Source organism: Balaenoptera musculus, chromosome 9, assembly GCF_009873245.2.
Source record: "Balaenoptera musculus isolate JJ_BM4_2016_0621 chromosome 9, mBalMus1.pri.v3, whole genome shotgun sequence".
NCBI classification, from domain to species: Eukaryota; Metazoa; Chordata; class Mammalia; order Artiodactyla; family Balaenopteridae; genus Balaenoptera; species Balaenoptera musculus.
The window spans coordinates 93836917-93856905 of NC_045793.1; the positions used below are offsets into that span (position 1 = coordinate 93836917).

Genomic DNA, 19989 nt, shown 5'->3' on the forward strand with positions numbered 1-19989 from the left:
AGTTCCGGCGAGCGGGGGCCACTCTTCATCGTGGTGCGTGGGCCTCTCACTGTCGCGGCCTCTCTTGTTGCGGAGCACAGGCTCCAGATGCGCAGGCTCAGTAGTTGTGGCTCACGGGCCTAGTTGCTCCGTGGCATGTGGGATCTTCCCAGACCAGGGCTCGAACCCGTGTCCCCTGCATTGGCAGGCAGATTCCCAACCACTGCGCCACCAGGGAAGCCCTCTATATTTTTTTAATGCTGGTTGCAACTCACTAAACATTTCACATCCCACTAATGGACTAAAACCCACAGTCTGAAAATCACTGATCTAACCTGTCCTGCACGTTTAAACACAGAGTATACGGTACGTCACTTGCTATGTATTCCTCCACTCACTGAAATGCAGCCTCGGTCTCCATTATTCCAATGAAACTGCTCATACTAACATTTCTTCCTCCAATAATATTTTAATTAGCTGGTATATGTTAACATATTAACAAGTCTAGTGGCTGTCTTTCTCTTATTCTCTTACTTAGTCCTTCTAAAGCATTTGGAAGGCAGCTGTGCTCACCACTATACCACCAATACACACCCCTCTGAAGCATTTGGGGTGACCAATTGTACTATCCTCCTACAAAATCTCTCCTTCTTGGCCACTAGACAGTTTTGAACTCTGAGTTCTTAACTCACTCATTGAGTGTTTTCTCCTTGGTTAATTCCTGGCCTCCTCTTTTCTGCTGTAATTGTGAACCGTTGCTGCTACCCAGAATTCTGTCTTTAAGTCATTGCTCTTCCAACGCACTTTTCCTGGGAGCTCATCCACTTTGTGGTTTTAAATACCACCTGTTTGTTGATTGTTCCTGAGTCCGTGTCTCCACCTGCCCCTCTTCCCTGAGCATCTGGCAGTATCAGCATCTCCGCTGAAGTCCCAGAGGCACTTTAAATGTACTGTATCCAAACCGGAAGTTTTTACTCCAGGAAAAATACAATGAGGAGAATCATGGGTTCTGTAACCTGGGTTAGCAGTAATTGACAGTATCCTCTAGACCAATAATTTTCACATTTTCTTAGCCCTGGTGATGCCAAGAGTTCTTGTAGACCACCTTCTCCTACAGCTTCCATTTGCTGAAGAGCAAATTTAAAAGTTGGCATTACTATTCATGATCCACAATGATGAATATAATTCCTTTCTTAAAACTTATTTTTATTGAAGAGTAGCTGATTTACAATGTTGTGCTAGTTTCAGGTGTACAGCAAAGTGATTCAGTTATACGTATATATATATATATATATATATATATTTTCAGATTCTTTGCCCTTATAGTTTATTGCAAAATATTGAGTATAGTTCCCTGTGCTATAGGTCCTTGTTGGTTACTATTTTATATATAGTAGTGTGTATATGTTAATCCCAAACTCCTAATTTAACTCCTTATTATTATTATTATAATACAGAAGATGCTATGCAAATCTGAATTATCATTTCATGTTCCAAACCGAAGTATGAACATTACCATATTCTCAACATCAAACCACTAAGAATCCAGTATTCCACCTACCTGATGGAAAGTCCAGGATTCCCTGTCAATTCTCATAAATGCCAGGGGTCTCCTTTCCCAAGAGTCCCAGTCCTGCTCTGATAGAAAATAAAGAGGGACAATTTCATCTATCTAGTCCATGGAAGAGGACAAACTGGTCAATGTGGATGGACCATTAAATCATGGACTTATTTGCACAGCAGCAGAACCATCATGAAGATTAGAGGCACTCAATCTATTAATTTTTTTTTTTCTCAATTTCGGTTATCTTCCCCCCCTCAGGTGTGGAAAATTTGGATCAATGCCAATTTGTTTAATTGGATTTTTAAAATAGGCACCAAAATATATCAAGCTGTTCTTTTAAGCTCTTTTAGTGAGCTCGGCCAAATCAATTAAGCAAATGGCTTTCAAAAATACCTACCAATTCCAAATAAACCTCTTCCCCACTTCAGAGATAGTATATGCCACGGATTATGCAGAGAAAAAATTTTCCAGCTGAATTACCCACTTCTCAACACTGGGGATTTAAAAGGGAAATGCCGACACGATCTCAGCCATGGTGGTGAAGGGGTGCAGCTCTAATCCAGCAGGGCTGTTTTGACAGCGGTTAGGGAACAAGGCAATACTGGCCTGGAGATGCTTCTGTCACCTATGGTTGTGACCTGATTTGTTCATGCCTTTGGTGGGGCACTCAGATTAAAAATGTCTGCACTCTGACTTATAAAACAAGACATTTTTCTCTCCTCTTTAATTTCCTTAAAAAAATACACGTGAAATGTGAAACACCACCTGGGCGGAAGGTTTCATGGTTTTCTTTTTCCCATTGTTTGCCATCTCTCCTTTCGCCTACAGTTTAAGGAACAGAAGCACAAGAGCTGTGCTTTCGTGTGAGCGGTAATATGTAACCAGAACAAACAGAGGACATAGGAAAGGTGGAGAAAAGTTAGATATATAAGCAAGAAAAAGTGAGTTATTGATTTTATTGACTGGTCTGTTAACTTCTGACATTGCAATAAAGTCTTATTTATTTGTATACAGAAGACTCAATTACATAGATACATATCATTTTAACAACTGGGTTACTTACAGGAGAATTGCAGCTTCATAAATAATATAGACCTGGGATTTCTCCAGCTGATGTTTATCCATTGTTACCTAAGGAAGTGGTGATGGCCACGTGTATCTAATATCCATGCAGTCATTAGAACAGCGTTGCAATTGGCTGGGGGAGAAGAAAGCAGGGGGGGCAAGGAACAAGAGGGAAAAAAGGACAAGAGTCTCAGCCCAGCTAAAATATACAGGAAATAATCCTGAGGTAATCAGATCCAGATAGAGCTGCTCAAGTCTCCTTCCTGCCAACGCAGAAAAGCTGTCAATGGAGACCGTTGGGTTAAGGGCTCCAGGTCTTTAAACTCCCGTTCATATGGTACAAGCCATTAAGATGCAATTACAGATTTTGTTTTTTAAACATGAAGGGTATGTCTCAAAGGAAGTTTTATAAGAGTAGGGTCAATTACTCCCAAACATCTTCTCCTGATGGGGCAACTGGTGGAAATGGAGATGGACCTCCTGGGGCTGCCCCTGGTCCTCCAGGGGTCCCTGCAGCCTTGTTCAGGGGGTCTCCTGAAACAACTCTTTGTTTAACTATTAGTTTAATGCATAGCCTCCCTGCTAGGCTATAAGCCCCAAAGGCCCAGGAACTGTATCTAGTCATTATTCAGTAAATATTTGTTGGGAATGAGTGAATTAATTAAGTAACGAGGAGAAGTAGGATGACATAGCACTATTTTTATGTGTCCCTAGCATCTTGTAAAATACCTGCCACCTAGCAAGAACTTAATAATATCATGAAGATTGGATGATCAAAGACTAGGGTTAGGATCCCAATTTTCAGATGAGGTGGCTAGAGCTCACATTTGGTATTGGATTTGGAACTCAGACTCCGATTTTAGGACTCAGAATCCTGCAAGAATAACTCCCCTACAGAGCAAGGACCTGATTGCTCCTGGAAGCAAGTGCAGATAAAGGGCAGCTGCAAGAAAGTACAAACATATTTGGCTACTGTGAATAATGCTGCAGTGAACATGGGAGTGTAGATTCTCTTTGAGATCCTGATTTTGTTTCCTTGGGGTATATACCCTGAAGTGAGATTGCTGGATCGTATGGTAGTTCTATTTTTAATTTGAGGAACCTCCATACTGTTTTCCATAGCAGTTGCAGCATTTTACATTCCCATCAACAGTGGACGAGGGTTCCATTTTCTCTACATCTTTGCCAACATGTGTTGTCTTTTTTTTTTTTTATTACTTTTTATTTTATAAATTGGAGTATATCGGATTAACAATGTTGTGATAGTTTCAGGTGCACAGCAAAGTGACGCAGACATACATATCCTAGCAGGTGTGAGATGATATCTCATTGTCCACAATAGCCAAGATATGGAAACAACCTAAATGTCCATCCAGGGATGAATGCATAAAGAAGATATGGTGTGTACATACAATGGAATACTATCCAAAAAGAAAGAAATCCTGCCATATGCGACATGGATGGACCTGGAGGACATTATGCTAAGTGATGTAAGCCAGACACAGAAGGACAAACACTTCATGATTCCACTTATACGAAGTATCTAAAATGGTCAAACTCATAGAAACAGAGTCGAATGGTGGTTGCCAGGAGTTGGGGATGGGGGAGGGGATTTTCTCCTCAATGGGTAAAACGTTTCAGTTATTCAAGATGAATAAGTTCTATAGGTACTACATTGTGCCTGTAGTTAACAATACCTTATTGTGTACTTAAAATTTTGTTGAGGGTAGATCTCATGTTAAGTGTTCTTACCACAATAAAGTAAAATAATATAAAATAAAATGAAATAAAACAGAATAAAATAGTAAAATAAAATAATGAAATGAAATAAAATAAAATAGAAAATGCAAACAGAATCCAGGCTGGGCTCTGAGCAGTTGTTTGCTGTTCACTCACCCATAAGGGCTGTCACCACCTCCTTTTTTGCTGTTGTCCATCTGGTCCTTATTCTGAGTCCACCTGTATATACATCTGTGCTTAGGATCCACTTCGGAGCTAAGTTCTTTTTTGGATTCACATTCAGGTGCGACCCAGCCCATGTATAGATTCCTAGGGATCAATTGCACCATTTTGGCCAAAGCCATGACTGCCAGACATTGCCCTGAAAACCATACCTTCCACTTGGGAAGTATAATTTCTTTCATTCTTCTCTGCCCTAGCTCACACTGGGCTGCATGTGCTCTGTGCTGAGCTCCCTCTGCCCTGGGTCCGAGCTGTGGGCAGTGCCTGTCATCCCCCTGCCCACAGAGCCTTCGCAGACCTCTAGGGGAGGTTGCTGTTGGGCCCTGCTCCATCCCGTCTCTGTGTTCCTCTCCCGACACACCTGCAGGCTCGACCCTGCCCTCGAGGCATTGACAGTGTTTGAGGCAAACGTTCAGCATCTTTGTCAGATCAAACAGCTGTGGCCACTGTCCCCAGGCCTGCTGCCTGGAGCACTGCCCGCTCTGTGGACTACAGCCCCGCTGGGCGACACACTTGGCAGTGCGGACCCCAGCGTAGGGCTCTGTCTCCCTTGAAATATAATAGTAATAAGAAAGCTCACCTTCACTGAGTGTTTACTGTGTGCCAGAAACTTTAATTATGTGGATTAATGTACTTAATCCTCACTTCAGGAGGGAAGTACCATTTTTATTTCAATTTTACAGATGATGAAACTGAGCAGAGAAAGATTAAGCCACTTGCTTGAGGTCCCACCTCTGGTATGTGGTGGAGACAGCGGGCAATCCAGCTGCAGAGTCCGTGCTCCTCCCCACAAGGCTCTCCTGCTCCCTTACGTCTCTCCCTGGGGCCAGCCTTTACCACTGACAGGTCTCCTGATGGGTGTCCCCTTTCCCACCTACTCCACCCCAAGCCCGTACCACCCCCATCTGCAGACCCAGCTTTCTCTCGGAGAGGTAGAAGCCAAAGATGTGGGGGGGGTCTCCAGTATTTACGGTCTCACTGCCATCAGTGTGTAGGATGGATGAGAGACAGGACAGATCAGAGGTACGGTGACTATGTCCACGGTCTGAGTGACAATGGGGGCAGCTGAAGCAGAGAAGGGGAAGTGGTCAGCAAGGCTGGAGTGCAAGATTTGGGATATGGTGTCTGGCTGTCTCTGGGGGTGAAGCAGAGGGACCAGGCAAAGAGATTTGCTTTTGGAGCAAGTTAGGAGGAACCTGAGCTTTTGAGAGGGGAGATGCTGAGTTTTTTTGGACTTGTGGGAAATGTGCTGTTTAGAAACACTGGGCAGGAACTCAGAGTTTTTAGATGTGGCGATTTTGATTCAGACGTCGTCCTCATTGTCCAGTCTTCCTGCATTTTTTTTTCCTGTACCTGAATTCATTTGTGGATATTGGTTGCACATGTCTGATTTTACAGGCTCCTCTAAAGGGCGTCCTCTGTGGTCACATGCTTTCCTCTCTCTTTCTTTATCAAGATCACTTGTGATTGGATAATCATATGTCAATGTCATTTGTAATAATGCTCCAGTAATAACTCATAGTGACAACCAACTTTGTTGAGCATTTATTTTGTGCCGGGCACAATGCTGGGCTCTTTTCATTTGGTAATCTGTTTCCCTATCACAACTATAATACAGGTGCTATGGCTATCTCCATTTTACAGTTGAGGAAACTTGAGATCAGAGAGGTGGAGTAACTTATCTAGAGTCACACAGATAGCACAGGTGAAGCAAAGATGAAAACGCAAGTCATTCTGACTCCAGGCTGTATTGTCGGAATATTACAGCCTGGCACACACAGGAGGCCTTGGTGTCCTCTTCCTGAACCCAGTTTCACAGAACAAATCAGACAAGGCCAATCTGACCAGGATGGATCAGGACAAAACCAAGATCACCCCATAGCCCGTCTGAAGACAGACAAAACAAGAACATTGTCCAGACCACAAAATGGCCAACTATTCACCCATTCTGGCTAATATGAGTGAATATTGCTCTTTTCCCAATTATGACTTTAACCCCACTCCCTCTTTCCTATCTTCTACATAAGAATTATTAAAATATTCAATCATAACATAGTTCTGACTTCCAGATAGGGTCCAATCCAGAGCAAAGCCCCACTTCTTCAAACCCTCTTCAGAGTCACTCAACACAAGCCCAAATCTATGTCATCTCTTCTTACTGTGATGCCCTATGGTTCCCCAGGGTGTGCATTCTCCCTCCTGTCAATGAGTCTATAAATCAAGTTCAACTACATGGTGGTCTTTGGCTGAAGCATGTTGATATACCTAAACACTCCTCATTATACACATTCTTAGATTTGCAGACTGTCCATAGATTTGCTTATGGTGCAGCTTGAACCCCAAAACTTGACCACATGTGGGTTTGAATCCCAGCTCCTCTTCCTCCTCCTCCTTTAAAAAAAATAAGCTGTGGATGTATGTCTGTTACTTAAATTTTCTGAACCTGAGTTCTAATATCATGGGGCTGGTATGAAGATGAAATCAGGTGACATATGTAGAATATTCTAGTCTGTTGCCAGACTGATGCTCTACAGCTGTTAGTTTCTTTCCCCGATCCCTTCTTGATTGAATCTATTTCTTCTAAATAAGGCATTTTATCCAACTATCATATTCCAGTCATAAAAGTCTGACCCACCAAATCTTGAGGATATTTAGAGATTAAATGTAAAATTTCCAGTTTATGCTATTGCTTGTTCTCTGTGCCATAATTTATAGATATATAAAGGCCAACGAGTACTAAAGTATTTTATTCATTTTGAGATACACAGCTTTCCTCCTCATAATTTAATGTGACATCTTAAAGGGAAAATTTTAGGATAAAAATTGGGATGTGTCTTATAATCAGTGTCATGTCATGGTTTAATTAGCAGCTTGTTTTCTTTCTTAGTGCAACATAAAATATTCATGAATTTTACATCTGTAGCATCCTAGATTTGGTATATATTTTTAAATGACTGGACAGCGTTACTTCCACTATGTCACCTTTTCACCATTGAGTTAGCGGTCGGCTCTGTTTTCTACTTCAATTCGGACACTACTGTTCTAAAGCCAAATGTAAACTCAAGAAGTAGATTTTTAAAGTATTTGGACTTAGAACCTTACCGTTATAATCTGAGTCCAAGTCATGTTTCATAGGCATAATTTTTATAATGAGCTCTGACACAGATCCAAAAATAAGTTAATATAACAAATGGAAATTGCTATGCATTTGATCCTATCATATAATGGAGTTAAAATAATGATGAAAAAACAATCTGAACAAGTTCTGTGAAGCTTTTGTTCTATTTGACTTTAAGTGGAACAAAATCTTCTGAACAAGAGGACAACAAAATAATGCTTTGCTAAATGGATAAAAGAATATGACCTAAGTCTATTAGTGATAGAACACTCTATGAATGCACTCAAGTTAATAGCATCTTTTAGCAATAGATACTTTTTCAATTACAGTAATGCTAAGAAATAAATAGGCTAAGTGAGAGAAAAATGGTCAGAGACACATGAATTGGACTAGTTCGGCTGTTTGGTTTTTTATAACCAATTCTCGGGCGGGGGGAAATCTAACCAACTATTAACTATTGATGGGTCATTAATTTGAGTTTTTATATTCTAGATCGACTTAATCTTATTACAGATGCAGTGTTTCATTACCCCATCTCCAGAGAAGGTTTTGCAGCACTTGGCAATTTGTACACAATGAGTTGTGTGACATCCTTTTCTTCCTGCACAATCTTGTGCTGTCGTGCTGTCATAGACGCTTCATTACTGTAAGGGCTTGCTAACTAGGTGTGATGCTACAGTTTCCTGCAATGTAGTTCCTCTGGGGGTATTTCCTTCCTGTCCTTTGCTGAGTTCTAAGTGACCCCACTTTCACCAATCTTTAGTTGCATGCAAGAGTGATTGCAAATTCTACCCTTTCAGAGTATCTGTGTAGAAATGCAATTTTATTTCAGCTTAAAGGGGTTTAAAATTTTTATTCCCCCTTTTTAAAGTGGCACTCTGGCTACTTTTGCAAAGAATGTGGCGCTCTCAGGGTAAATAACTGAAACAGAGAGGCCAGACTCGTACCTTCATGGGCCCTCACCATGGAAAAGCAGAGCTATGGGTATGGAAGGAGAAAGTGTCAGGAAAATCATCATAAATCACAGAGCACGGGTACTGGGCCACATTTGGCATGAGTTTTGCTGTGTTTTAAAAAGGATAAATCTGCTTCCCTTTAAGAACGTAGGAGCAGCACTTCCCACTGTGACGCTCTTCCCTGGGCGTCCTCCCACCGGCTTGCACGGGGTGAGACGTGCTCCAGGGCGATGACTGTGATGGAGCGTGTGCCTCTTGAACATTTGCTTTTCCTACATTCTCACCTGCCCCCGCCTGACTTCTGTGAGAAAGGATGTAACAGTCCACTGCCAATGTCTGCTAAAAGTTGGGCGTTTTAGGTGCACGTACACTTTAAATGCCACCCAAGGGAGGAAAGGAGGGGAGGGAGGGAGGGAGGGAGGAAGAGAGCTGTAAACTCAACACCAGTGCTTTTCACACTTTACTGTGAGTATGAATCACCTGGGGATTTTCTTTCCACGCAGATTTTGATTCCGTGGGTCTGAGACCTGCAGGTCTGCCTTCCGAGCAGGGTCCCAAGCGGTGCTTGTGCTGCTGGTCCAGAGATCACGTGGAGACCCTAAACTACATGCGGCTGTCATTCTGCTCAATTATGAGCATCATTTTACAGGAGACCGGGGTGCTTACTTCTTAGGAGCTGGTCAGGACATGTCTGGGGGAAAAGTGGGGCACAGGAAAAGCCTGTCTCCCGCCATCATGTTCCATTTTCCTTTTTCCATCACCCACCTCCCAGACCTGGAACCTAGAGGTCTCCGGAGCCAGGGTTCACTGGGTACAGAAGAAGATATCCCCAAAGTACAATTTCTGTCATGGTGTGGGATTTATTGTGTTCTGTCTCCCTGGAACATTTCATCTGATACCTAGGGTAGCGTAAGTGTTGTTGGAGTTGGATGGAATTTGGTTCAAATCCCAGTGCTGTCGTTCCCTAACTGTGTGACTATAGGTGAGTTGTTTAAGCCGTTTAAACATCAGTTTCCACAGCTGTAAAAGGAGAATGATAATCCTGATAACACAGGGCTTCTTTGGAGATTTAATGAGAAAATGTAGACACAATACTAAGCAAAGTGTCTGGCCCATAGTAAGTATTTGGTGAATGTTTATAAAATATTTGAGCAGTGGAGTAGTCTAGCTGATACAGATGTGGGCCTTCCATCAATCGGATAGCCTGGGATGTAGTCACCTCTCTGTCACTAACTAGGTATGTGAGTAATAAAGCTTAGTATCCTGTATAAATGGACATAATAATCATAAACACCTTACAGGGTTATTATAAGGGTTGATAATATATGCAAAGTAATTAATGTATTGCTTGGCACATAGAACTTTATATATAAAGAAAATTATACTGATGTCTCTACAAAAGGATAGGCAAAAGAGGAATTATTTATTCAAAAGAAGAAACATTTTAGGAGTGTTTGGTCAGATATTTCTTATGCCTGGAGGAGTGAAAGGAGAGGGCTGCTGTGACTCCTCAGATCCCACCAGGCTGACCAGAAGCTCCTGAACGCTCTGCGGCAGACCAGTGTCCCTCTGCAGCAAAGCAGACGCTGGGCAAAGGGAGAAGGAGAAAGACAAGTCCGACGCAATGAGTTTTTCATCAGTCTGAATTGCTTCAATTTAAAGGATTTTCCTTTAAACAGAGAACGCATTCTTTGGTATGGGAGAACGGCTTTAAAATACCTTTGTTGTAGGATCGTGAGAGTGCATGGCAGTTTAAAAAAACGTTTTTACTTGGCAGAATCAAATGCCGAGATCTTTCTATTCGCGTGATCGTTAACGGGCTTCTTTAACTGGACTGCCCCGTGACGTCTCGAAGTCTGGGAGGGTCGACAGTCTGCGATGATCCAATCGCCTGCTCTTCACAGTCACCGCGGACCGAGGGCCACACGCCTTCTGCACTGAGGGTCTCCGAGATCTTGTACCGCGTACGTTATCAGAAGCGACTGCACCCAGAGGCCGCCATTTCCGATTGAAATAACGATCTCCTCCGTCGCGGCTCACGGCAAATCACACTCTGAGCGCCAGGTCAGCAGCCTCCTTGCTGCTGAAAGGCTGTGCAGAGCTCACACCTTTTGAAGGCATGTAGGTTTAGGGGAAGAGGGGGACATACATCACTGTGGTTTCCAGCTGACTTCAGTCTAAGCCAGGAACTTGAGCTCATGTAACCACGATGCAGCGCTCTCTATTTCACCCTCACCTCCTTCTCAGACTTGGGGTCCAGGTATCTGCATGCTCACCTTGTTTTATTGTGCTTCACTTTAATGTGCTTCACAGTTACAGCATTTTTTTTTTTAAACAAATTGAAGGTTTGTGGCTACCCTGTGTTATCAGATGATGGTTGGCATTTTTTAGAAGTATTTTTAAATTACGGTGTGTACATTTTTTTAGACGTAATGCTATTGCACACTTAATAGACTACAGTATAGTGTAAACGTAACTTTTGTAAGCACTGGGAAACCAAAAAATTTGTGTGACTCACTTTATTGCATTATTTGCTTTGTTGTGGTGGTCTGGAACTGGACCCACAGAGTCTCTGGGGTCTGCCTGCATTGGGGGCTGCTCAGCTAAGAACCTCAATAAACTGAAAACAGTTTAAAAACTCATAATGGGGGCTTCCCTGGTGGCGCAGTGGTTGAGAATCTGCCTGCTAATGCAGGGGACACGGGTTCGAGCCCTGGTCTGGGAAGATCCCACATGCCACGGAGCAGCTGGGCCCGTGAGCCACAACTACTGAGCCTGCGCGTCTGGAGCCTGTGCCCCGCAACGGGAGGGGCCGCGATAGTGAGAGGCCCGCGCACCGCGATGAAGAGTGGTCCCCGCACCGCGATGAAGAGTGGCCCCCACTTGCCGCAACTAGAGAAAGCCCTCGCACGAACCGAAGACCCAGCACAGCCAAAAATAAATAAATAAATAAAAAATAAATAAAAAAATAAAAGTAGCTATAAAAAACAAACAAACAAACAAACAAAACTCATAATGGGACTTCTGATAGGGCAGCTCTGTAGGTCTGGGGGGCCTCAAAGAGAGCCTTGCAGATGTTAGATAGAAACTCAAGTGTTGCTATAAGAGGCTGGAGGCTGGGCTGTTGCAAAAAGAATCACAGTGACCTTTACGCTACGGCTTGCCCCCCCCCCCCCGTTACTATAACGAAGGTAAGAAAAGATGGACTAGTTCCCCTCCCTTCCGCCTCATCCTCCTACCCCAACACACACACACACACGCACACACACACGCACGCACACACACACAATTTTAAAGCAGATTAGTTATCAGCTTTGACCATTTTTCAAGCATATTTAAAGTCAGTTCTCAGTCATTCTTGCACGTTTTGCCATGGGTAGGTAACTTGGGGGACCTTAAAACTAGGCCAGGTATTCCACCTGAGAGTGTCCTGATCTCATCCCCTTGTTGTCAAACTTGGCAGCTGGTCAGGAGGGAAAAAAATCTGTATTTATTGTTAGTGAAAGTGTAACATTGTTAGTAAAATAGGTCTACAACTGAAAGAAAAGACATCTTTTCTATGATTTTTCTTTTAAGGAATTCATGCCCTGTCTCCCCATTTTAGGAACAGGTAACTGAGAATGGATAGAAAACAAAACAAAATTTTATCTTACTTTTCCAGCACATGTGGTCACTGATAATAACATGATGATTTGTAAGTTTGGTTTCTTGTTGGGGAAAACAAGCCACGTCTAAATTCCTCTATAGACATAAACACTCTTATCAGAATTTACACGGATTTGGAAGGTGGCTCTCAAAGAGTTGTAGGTTTACGTGCAATTTTTAAAACTTGGGGACCCTTGATGAGAAGGTCTCTTGGGCAGGGCCTACTTCATGGGCCATCAACCACTGCAGGCACACAGGGCTCACCACCCAGCAGGGTCCCACGTGTGGAGTTTAAGGCTCTGAGATCACCATCTTGAGATTCTTAATAATTTATCTTTGAAATTGTGTTTAGTGAGTCAAGTCCAATGGGACGACAAGAGCGTGGGGTCAGAGGCAGGGAGGCTTGGAGCCTCTGGCGGTCCCGCCACTACCTCCCTGCCTCTGCAGGACAGGGCAGTTCTCAGCCACCTGCTCTCTGCCCTGGGTGCCCCAGGACCCCCGAAGCTGGAGTGTAGCTGTCACCTTCTCCCTCCTGCCCTTCTCAGTGTTCTAGACTCAGGTGCAGGGAGAGTCATAGCATCAGCATGCATCTCATCCCATCCAGGTGCCCAGCGCAGCCCAGCAAGGAGGTTGCAATCCCTTGAGTTCACCCATCTGCCGTGGATTAAGGCAGCAGCCCTGGGGAAGGGGGAGATTGACTTCCCAGCCCCAGGTTAGGGACTTGGACTTGCATTTGGCACTGAGCCCCATAAATTATGTAGCCAGCCCTCACGTAAGGTTGAGCGTAGATGAAGCGTAGAATCAAGCTCCCTGCATGCGCATAAAAACACAGGGTCTACGCGACCTTTGTGTCCAGGCGGCCCATACCAGGGTCCCATCAGTAGGTTGAGAGCAAGGACTTCATCCCTGGATGCAGTGCAGTGGTGAACGTGGCCCCTAGCAATGACCTTGTCAGAGGAAGTGTCCATTTCCTGGGAGAAGTGTGTTGAAATTAGCAAAGCTTCTTAGATCAAGAAGGGCATTTTAAAAATGAGACAAATCATTTTCAGGTGGTTTAAAATCTGTTTCTAAATCGTTTCAGCACACTCTGATACACATCTCCAACATTTTAAGAACAACTTACCTAAACACCAACGTACATACATAATACATACATACACACATATATGCATACATACACACATGCCGAGGCCCAGAGCTGAGCTGCAGGAGATACAAAGGTTAGTGAGAAAGAATCTTTGCCCTGAAGGAATTTATACTCCTGTAGAGACAGCTGTGCTCAAGCATTGATCCGTACCCCAAAGCTCTCCACATGCCAACAGTGTGTCGTGGAATTTTGCTTAAGTATATTTGATGACTGTCTCTTTTTTTCATCTCTTTTCTGAGAGGAAGCATTTACAGAAATTGAGAACTTTATTGGCCTGGATATCTCAGGAGTTCAGCTCTGTTTTTATGAGATGGATGTGAAAACAAATGATAAAAAATTGTTGGAGGAAGACTGAAGGGAGATATAGGAAATTTTGAGAGAACAAAACGTCTTTAAAGGTTTCCAGAGCACACATAGACTAAGTCTACATGGAGGACTGAAGCAAATATTGAATAATTTTGGTAGATATTACAAAAACATCTTCAGATAATCAAGTCCAAATAAGGGATTTTTGGGGTTTCTTGTTCTGCTTTACCTAGATATCTCTAATCTCCCTTTGACTTTTAATGCTTATGTACAGCCTTTAAATAAAGATCAGCATTTAAAACCACCAAAGAAAAAATAAAATAAAACCACTGAGGACCTAGACCCCTCACTCAAAGATAACTGGATTTCCCTCCATCAAAGGCCAGATAAGTCACCTGCTAGAAGAATAAAGGAATCCATTCTTCCCATTAATGTCATCAGACATTTACTGTTCTACAGGCCTCAATGGGTGAGGTTACAAGTACTTGACAACAGAACTTGCAAAAATGCACAAACCCTAAGTTAATTAATGAATGTTTAATTTTCAAGCGTGGCTTATCTCTTTAGAGTCTCCAGTTCCACCAGGGGTCTGTGTAGTGTTCTGGACGTAAATACATGTGTGGCCAGTATCATAAAGAAATCTCAACGGGCAATAAAAAATGGCAGACAGTGGCAGTGACTTTGAAAAGATTTTTATAGACACCTCCACTCCCTCCTTGGCATTTAGTAATCTTGAAGAAATTGAAAGAAAGGGAAGTTTAATTTAGAGGGGCCTTCTGCCCCACTTAGCTGGGTTCACATGCCCAACATGAAATAATAATGCATTCAACTGTCCATCTTATAATAAGCAACCTCTGCCTCACCTCACTCCCCAGTGAAAACAGCAAACAGTGGGTAGGAAAGGTATTCGTACCAGAAAAAGCTGAGGGATCCCTGTGACCTTCTTGTGATTGTTTGTGCTAATGCATAGCAGACAGAAACCCAAACTCTCCCTCTGAAGAATCGATTTGTTAAAAATGCATTGGTCGTTAATGAGGGAATCTCGTGCACTGAATATTGGAGGATGGCCAACTGAAAGTGGAACTGGTGTATTCCGATGAGCCATTCATATGTGCAAGTCTGTTTTCTCCTCAATCTGCCCCAGCCCTTGTATCCTCTTTGCAAAGGCAATGGGGTAAGGATCCAGAAAGGAGTATGCCCTCTCAGGATTAAAAATGTTCTATTTGTTTCTTAAAATGACTTATTTGGAAGAGTCAACTCCAAAAAGACACGTGGAGGCAAGGGGTAATGGTGGAGGGGGTCGGATTTAAAACTATCCTGGAGTGCACATCTGTTTCACTCTTAGAGTTGCTAAGAGGTGCTGCGTCTTGTTTGCCTCAGTTAATCAAAAACTCTTATACAAAAAGAAAATTGTTTTAATTTGCAAAAGAAAACTAACTTACTATGAGGAATGCAGTGATGGTCATTCAGGAACTCTGACCTTGACTTGGTGGGGGGCAGGGTGCAACTTCAGAGGCTCCCCCAGTCAGGAAGTTACTAAAGAGAGGAGCAGGGGCCTAGGGTATCACTGCCCCCACCCCAGCTACCTAGATAGTTCAGCCTCTCCAGAGCAGAGATAGCGGCCAGCAGATTTGCAGATTTTGGATACAAGATCAACACTGGAAAGATGGTGTCGAATGAACCAATGCTCTGACAAGCAGGCATTTTAACAATTAAAATTAAATTTTATTGCAGTGTACCAGCCAAACTCCTAATCAGTCTTGCAGTGTCTCCAACATTTATGACTTATCCTTTCCTTAGCAGACTTCTATCAGGGGTCCCTGTGTTTACAGAAGTGACTTCTATTATATAGCTACTTTATTTTATTTATTTTTATTTTCTGGTCATCTTATTATTTATTTTTAAATTAAGCACTCAAAAATTAAAGCCCAGGGCTTCCCTGGTGGTGCAGTGGTTAAGAATCCACCTGCCAATGCAGGGGACACGGGTTTGAGCCCTGGTCCGGGAAGATCCCACATGCTGCGGAGCAACTAAGCCTGTGCACTACAACTACTGAGCCTGAGCTCTAGAGCCCACGAGCCACAACTACTGAAGCCCACGCGCACCGCAACGAAGAGTAGCCCCTGCTCGCCACAACTAGAGAAAGCCCACAGGCAGCAACGAAGACCCAACACAGCCAAAAATAAATAAACAAATAAATAAATTTATTAAAAAAAATTAAAACCCATTAATACATTTTGATAATGGAAAAAAACTGAATGAAGATCCAAAACTGTAAACGTTATAGAAGACTAATTCATTTGTTTTTCATCCGACAACATTCATTAATTGCTACTGATAAAGCTAGAAAAGAAATAAATATAATGTAGCTATTTTAAATTTTTTTATGATCGCTTTTATTTATTTATTTTTGGCTGCATCGAGCAGCATGTGGAACTTCCCCAACAAGGGATTGAACCCGAGCCCCCTGCAGTGGAAGCTCAGAGTCTTAACCACTGGGCCGCCAGGGAAGTCCTTACGATCCCTTTTAAAATCAGTTTTTACTCCTTGAAGTACCTGTGAACATTACAAAATAGATGCATCTGACATAGATTGCTAAACTAGAAGGCCACCAGGATTACGATGGAAGCATGCTCCAGGTAGAGAAGCTTGGAGGGCCAAGGGAGTAATGCTGGCTGAAGACCCATCTGCTGTCGTAAAGCTAATTGTATGGCGTCCTCAGTGCAGAGGAGATTGATACTTGCCTGAGCAGCAGGTAGGCCACTGTTTTCTCCCCGTGGTCTTCTATCACCAGTGGCGTTTTACAAAATGTACACAGGAGCCACCCTCTGGATGCTCTGAAAGTAGCCTCATCAGGGATGTGAACCTCTGTGTGTTCAGGAAGCTCCACAGCCCATTCTGATTCATAGGCCTGGGTGAGAGCTGCTGGTCTAAGCTATGGTCTGGGTGAGAATTTGGGAGCAAATTGCCAGTATCTTTGTGCTGTATTACCTGGTTATGCTACCAGGGACTAAAGGAGGGATTATCCGTGAGCATCTCACTTCATAGGCTCTTTAAAGACCTGACCATTTAGTTCAGATCCAAACATTTATCAGACGGTACGGAGCACACTGTTAGGGTGGTGTGTGAGGAAACATGGACAGCACACATAGGCACGGGCGTTTGTGTTGAGTTACGTGGGGCAGGTAAATATGATGGGCAAATTAAATAATACTAAATATTGTATTAAATATAAATGGAATCTTATTAACTAATGGTAGTCAAGAGAAAGAGCACTTCTGTGGCAAGCATGCACTGTTCCAAGACATTTACAAATATATGTGCTCATTTAATCCTCACCGTAGCAACCCTATGAATGACATACGATTATTTTCCCGGGTTTTTACAAGAGGAAGCTAGTGTATATATAAGTAAACTGGAAAACCAGCACAAGTTCACCCAACTAGTTAAGGGGCAGGGCTAAATCTCAATGCAAGGAGAGTTTCAAATTTAAGAGTCCTTGCTTTTAACCTGTACACCAAACTGCTTTTAATATCTAAATTGGAATAGATAACTAATAAGGACCTACTATATAGCACAGGGAACTCTACTCAGTACTCTGTAATGACTTATATGGGAAAAGAATCTAAAAAAGAGTGGATATATGTATATGTATAACTTTGCTGTACACCTGAAACTAACACAACATTGGAGTAAATCAACTATACTCCAATAAAAATTAAAAAAACAAACAAACAAAAAAACCCCAAAAAATCAGAATTACAGTCGAATTTGCTAAGAAGCTAATAATTTAGAGATAATTTCCAAAGTTTATGCTAAATAAGAGTAACTAGTGAAGTGGATGCCATACCTATTTTAAAGGAATTATACCAGCCCCCAGTTAAAAGCCCAGCCTCTGTTTCCACTGAGTGAATATTCAATCAATGTGAATGATGCCTACATTAAGGGCAGGGCATAAAGCAGTAACCAGTGAACACAGGATCTGCCCTCCTGGAGCTCACAGTTGCTGCCTGAAAAGCCTAGACTCTTAAATTCAGAACAGGCCACAGAGAGCTTTCTGGGCTTCTTTGATCTCCTTGATCTCCTAGCATATTTCCTAGGACCCTGATCAGGAGGAACCTGCCCAACCCACTTAAGTTCACATTTTCGTATCTGTGCCTGTACCTCACCTCAAATTCTCTGCTAACTTACGGCTGAGCGCTGCTTCAGAGCTCTCTGAAACTCTTAGCCAACGTCATTTATTCATTCTGACTACTGGATCCCCCCTCTGGCTCTGAGAAGGCCCCTGATTTGGGAGCCGCCTTATGACCCCAGACAGATTAGTTTATGGTCTTACAAGGTTAAGTGTGATACATGTGTTTGGGGAAAATGGAGATGTGCATTAAGAAGAAACATTACTTTTTGATCCAGGCAGGAGAGCATACATAATCTCCTCTAGAGCCTGTGAAAGACTTCATTTTACACATGAAATTGTGTGGAATTGTCCTGGACTGCACTGAACATGGTTTTTGAGAATAACCAGCCTCAAAACAAGCTGCTGTGCACTGGTGAGAGCCTCCAGCAACAGAGAATAAAATGTAAGCAAATGTAATCTGTGTCAAGTTACAGGTAACAAAGACACAATCTTGTTGACACAGTGCCTGGATGGGACAGATCCCAAACATTACCATGATGTGTCATTAGGAACAGAATCAAAAAGTGAGCCCGGTATGCATGAAAGAAGTATGAGACAGAAGGGCCTGGCATAGTATAGAAAAATTTTTTGATTAAGATATATGTTTTTTAATTGTATAAAAAGATTTTTCTCTTTCTCTTTGCATTGTCAAACTTTTTCACAGTCAGGCATAAAAATCCATGTCTGGCAAGCATAAAGAACAAACCAATTTTTTAAAAACATTTTCATAAACTAAACCAAAGCAGATTTTTAACCATTTGAGAATTTACATTAATTGACCAAAAGATCACTTTGGGACCTGGTTAGCTCTATAAAAGTAAATAAAACTCTACTGAGAATTCTAAGGCAAAATAGGACTTGGGTCTGTAAGAACTGAAGTTGTGAGATTTACACTGTATAATGCACCTCCCAGTTTAAAATGCCCTGCTACTCAAGCATGATAAATAAATCAAATATAAAAAATTTAGAAGAAAGGTCTCCTGCATGTTATGGGGAAATTGTGGGCACCTTATGATGGGCCATCTTACCCTTGTTATTAAATGACAGCGATCATTAAAATGCCAAACATATTTTGACAGAATTCACTTTATAAAATGTCAGCAAGTCTGTGTTTTTATTAGTTTGTTCCAAATCAATTTAGAAATTTCAATAGAATGCTTGTAAGTATTCCCCAAGCAATGTCCATTCTTGACTTTCGGCACAAAGAAATATTACAAATTAATCAGATTTTCAGATTTCTGCATAATGGCTTTGCACATTTATTGCTTAATCCTATTATAAAATGCTGTTATGATTGACACATGGCTGTGGAGCTGGAAGTCAATTGAATAATATGTAGCAGTCAATTTTATTTGTAGCTTAATGTGCTGAAGTACTTTTTTCCACATTTCCATTATTTATAAGTCTGTCCCTTTGGAGAATATATAGAAGAATTTGTTTTAAATGAGCTAATAATACCTTCTTTAAAGTTTATAAGTGTGACAGAATCATATCTTTTTTTTCTTGGTCATCCATGGCATGCCAGTAAACAAGGTTTGAATTGTCTTCCACTTGCTATTCATAAGACAAACATCAGGAAAGAGGATCTTGTTAAGGATGGCTTGGAATTGGATTTCAATCACCAAGAAAACAAAAGCTACCAACTAAGACCCCTCAAAAATGGCTGCTAGCTTTATTTATTTGTTTGCTTGCTTATTTATTTATATATTTATTGTTACTGCCACTATATCACCTTCTATGGTTTGTCCTGAAACAAAGCACATAAGCACACACAGAGAAACAATAATGTTTAAGAAAGTTTGAAAGATCTGCTGTTTTGGTGGAATTTCATTTTTCAGGCTTTAGCATCCAACAGGATTCTAGCAAAGGAAGTACATTATGTTCTATGCTTACCACAGGGGGGATCCCTGGGGGTAGTGTGGGGGTCAGTTAGCACCCAGGAAATTTGCTTAAGGAGATGCATGTGCTTTTTAGGACATAAGGGGCCACCAACAAGGACCTACCGTAGAGCACAGGGAACTCTACTCAGTATTTTGTAATAACCTATAAGGAAAAAGAATCTGAAAAAGAATG

General features: G+C 42.1%; 1 protein-coding gene across 1 annotated transcript in view; it reads left to right on the forward strand.

Annotated features, from left to right (window-relative positions):
* Window positions 1-19989, forward strand: part of POU6F2 (POU class 6 homeobox 2) — a 454777-nt gene that overhangs the window by 179282 nt on the left and 255506 nt on the right. The gene's annotated exons all lie outside the window — the stretch shown is intronic.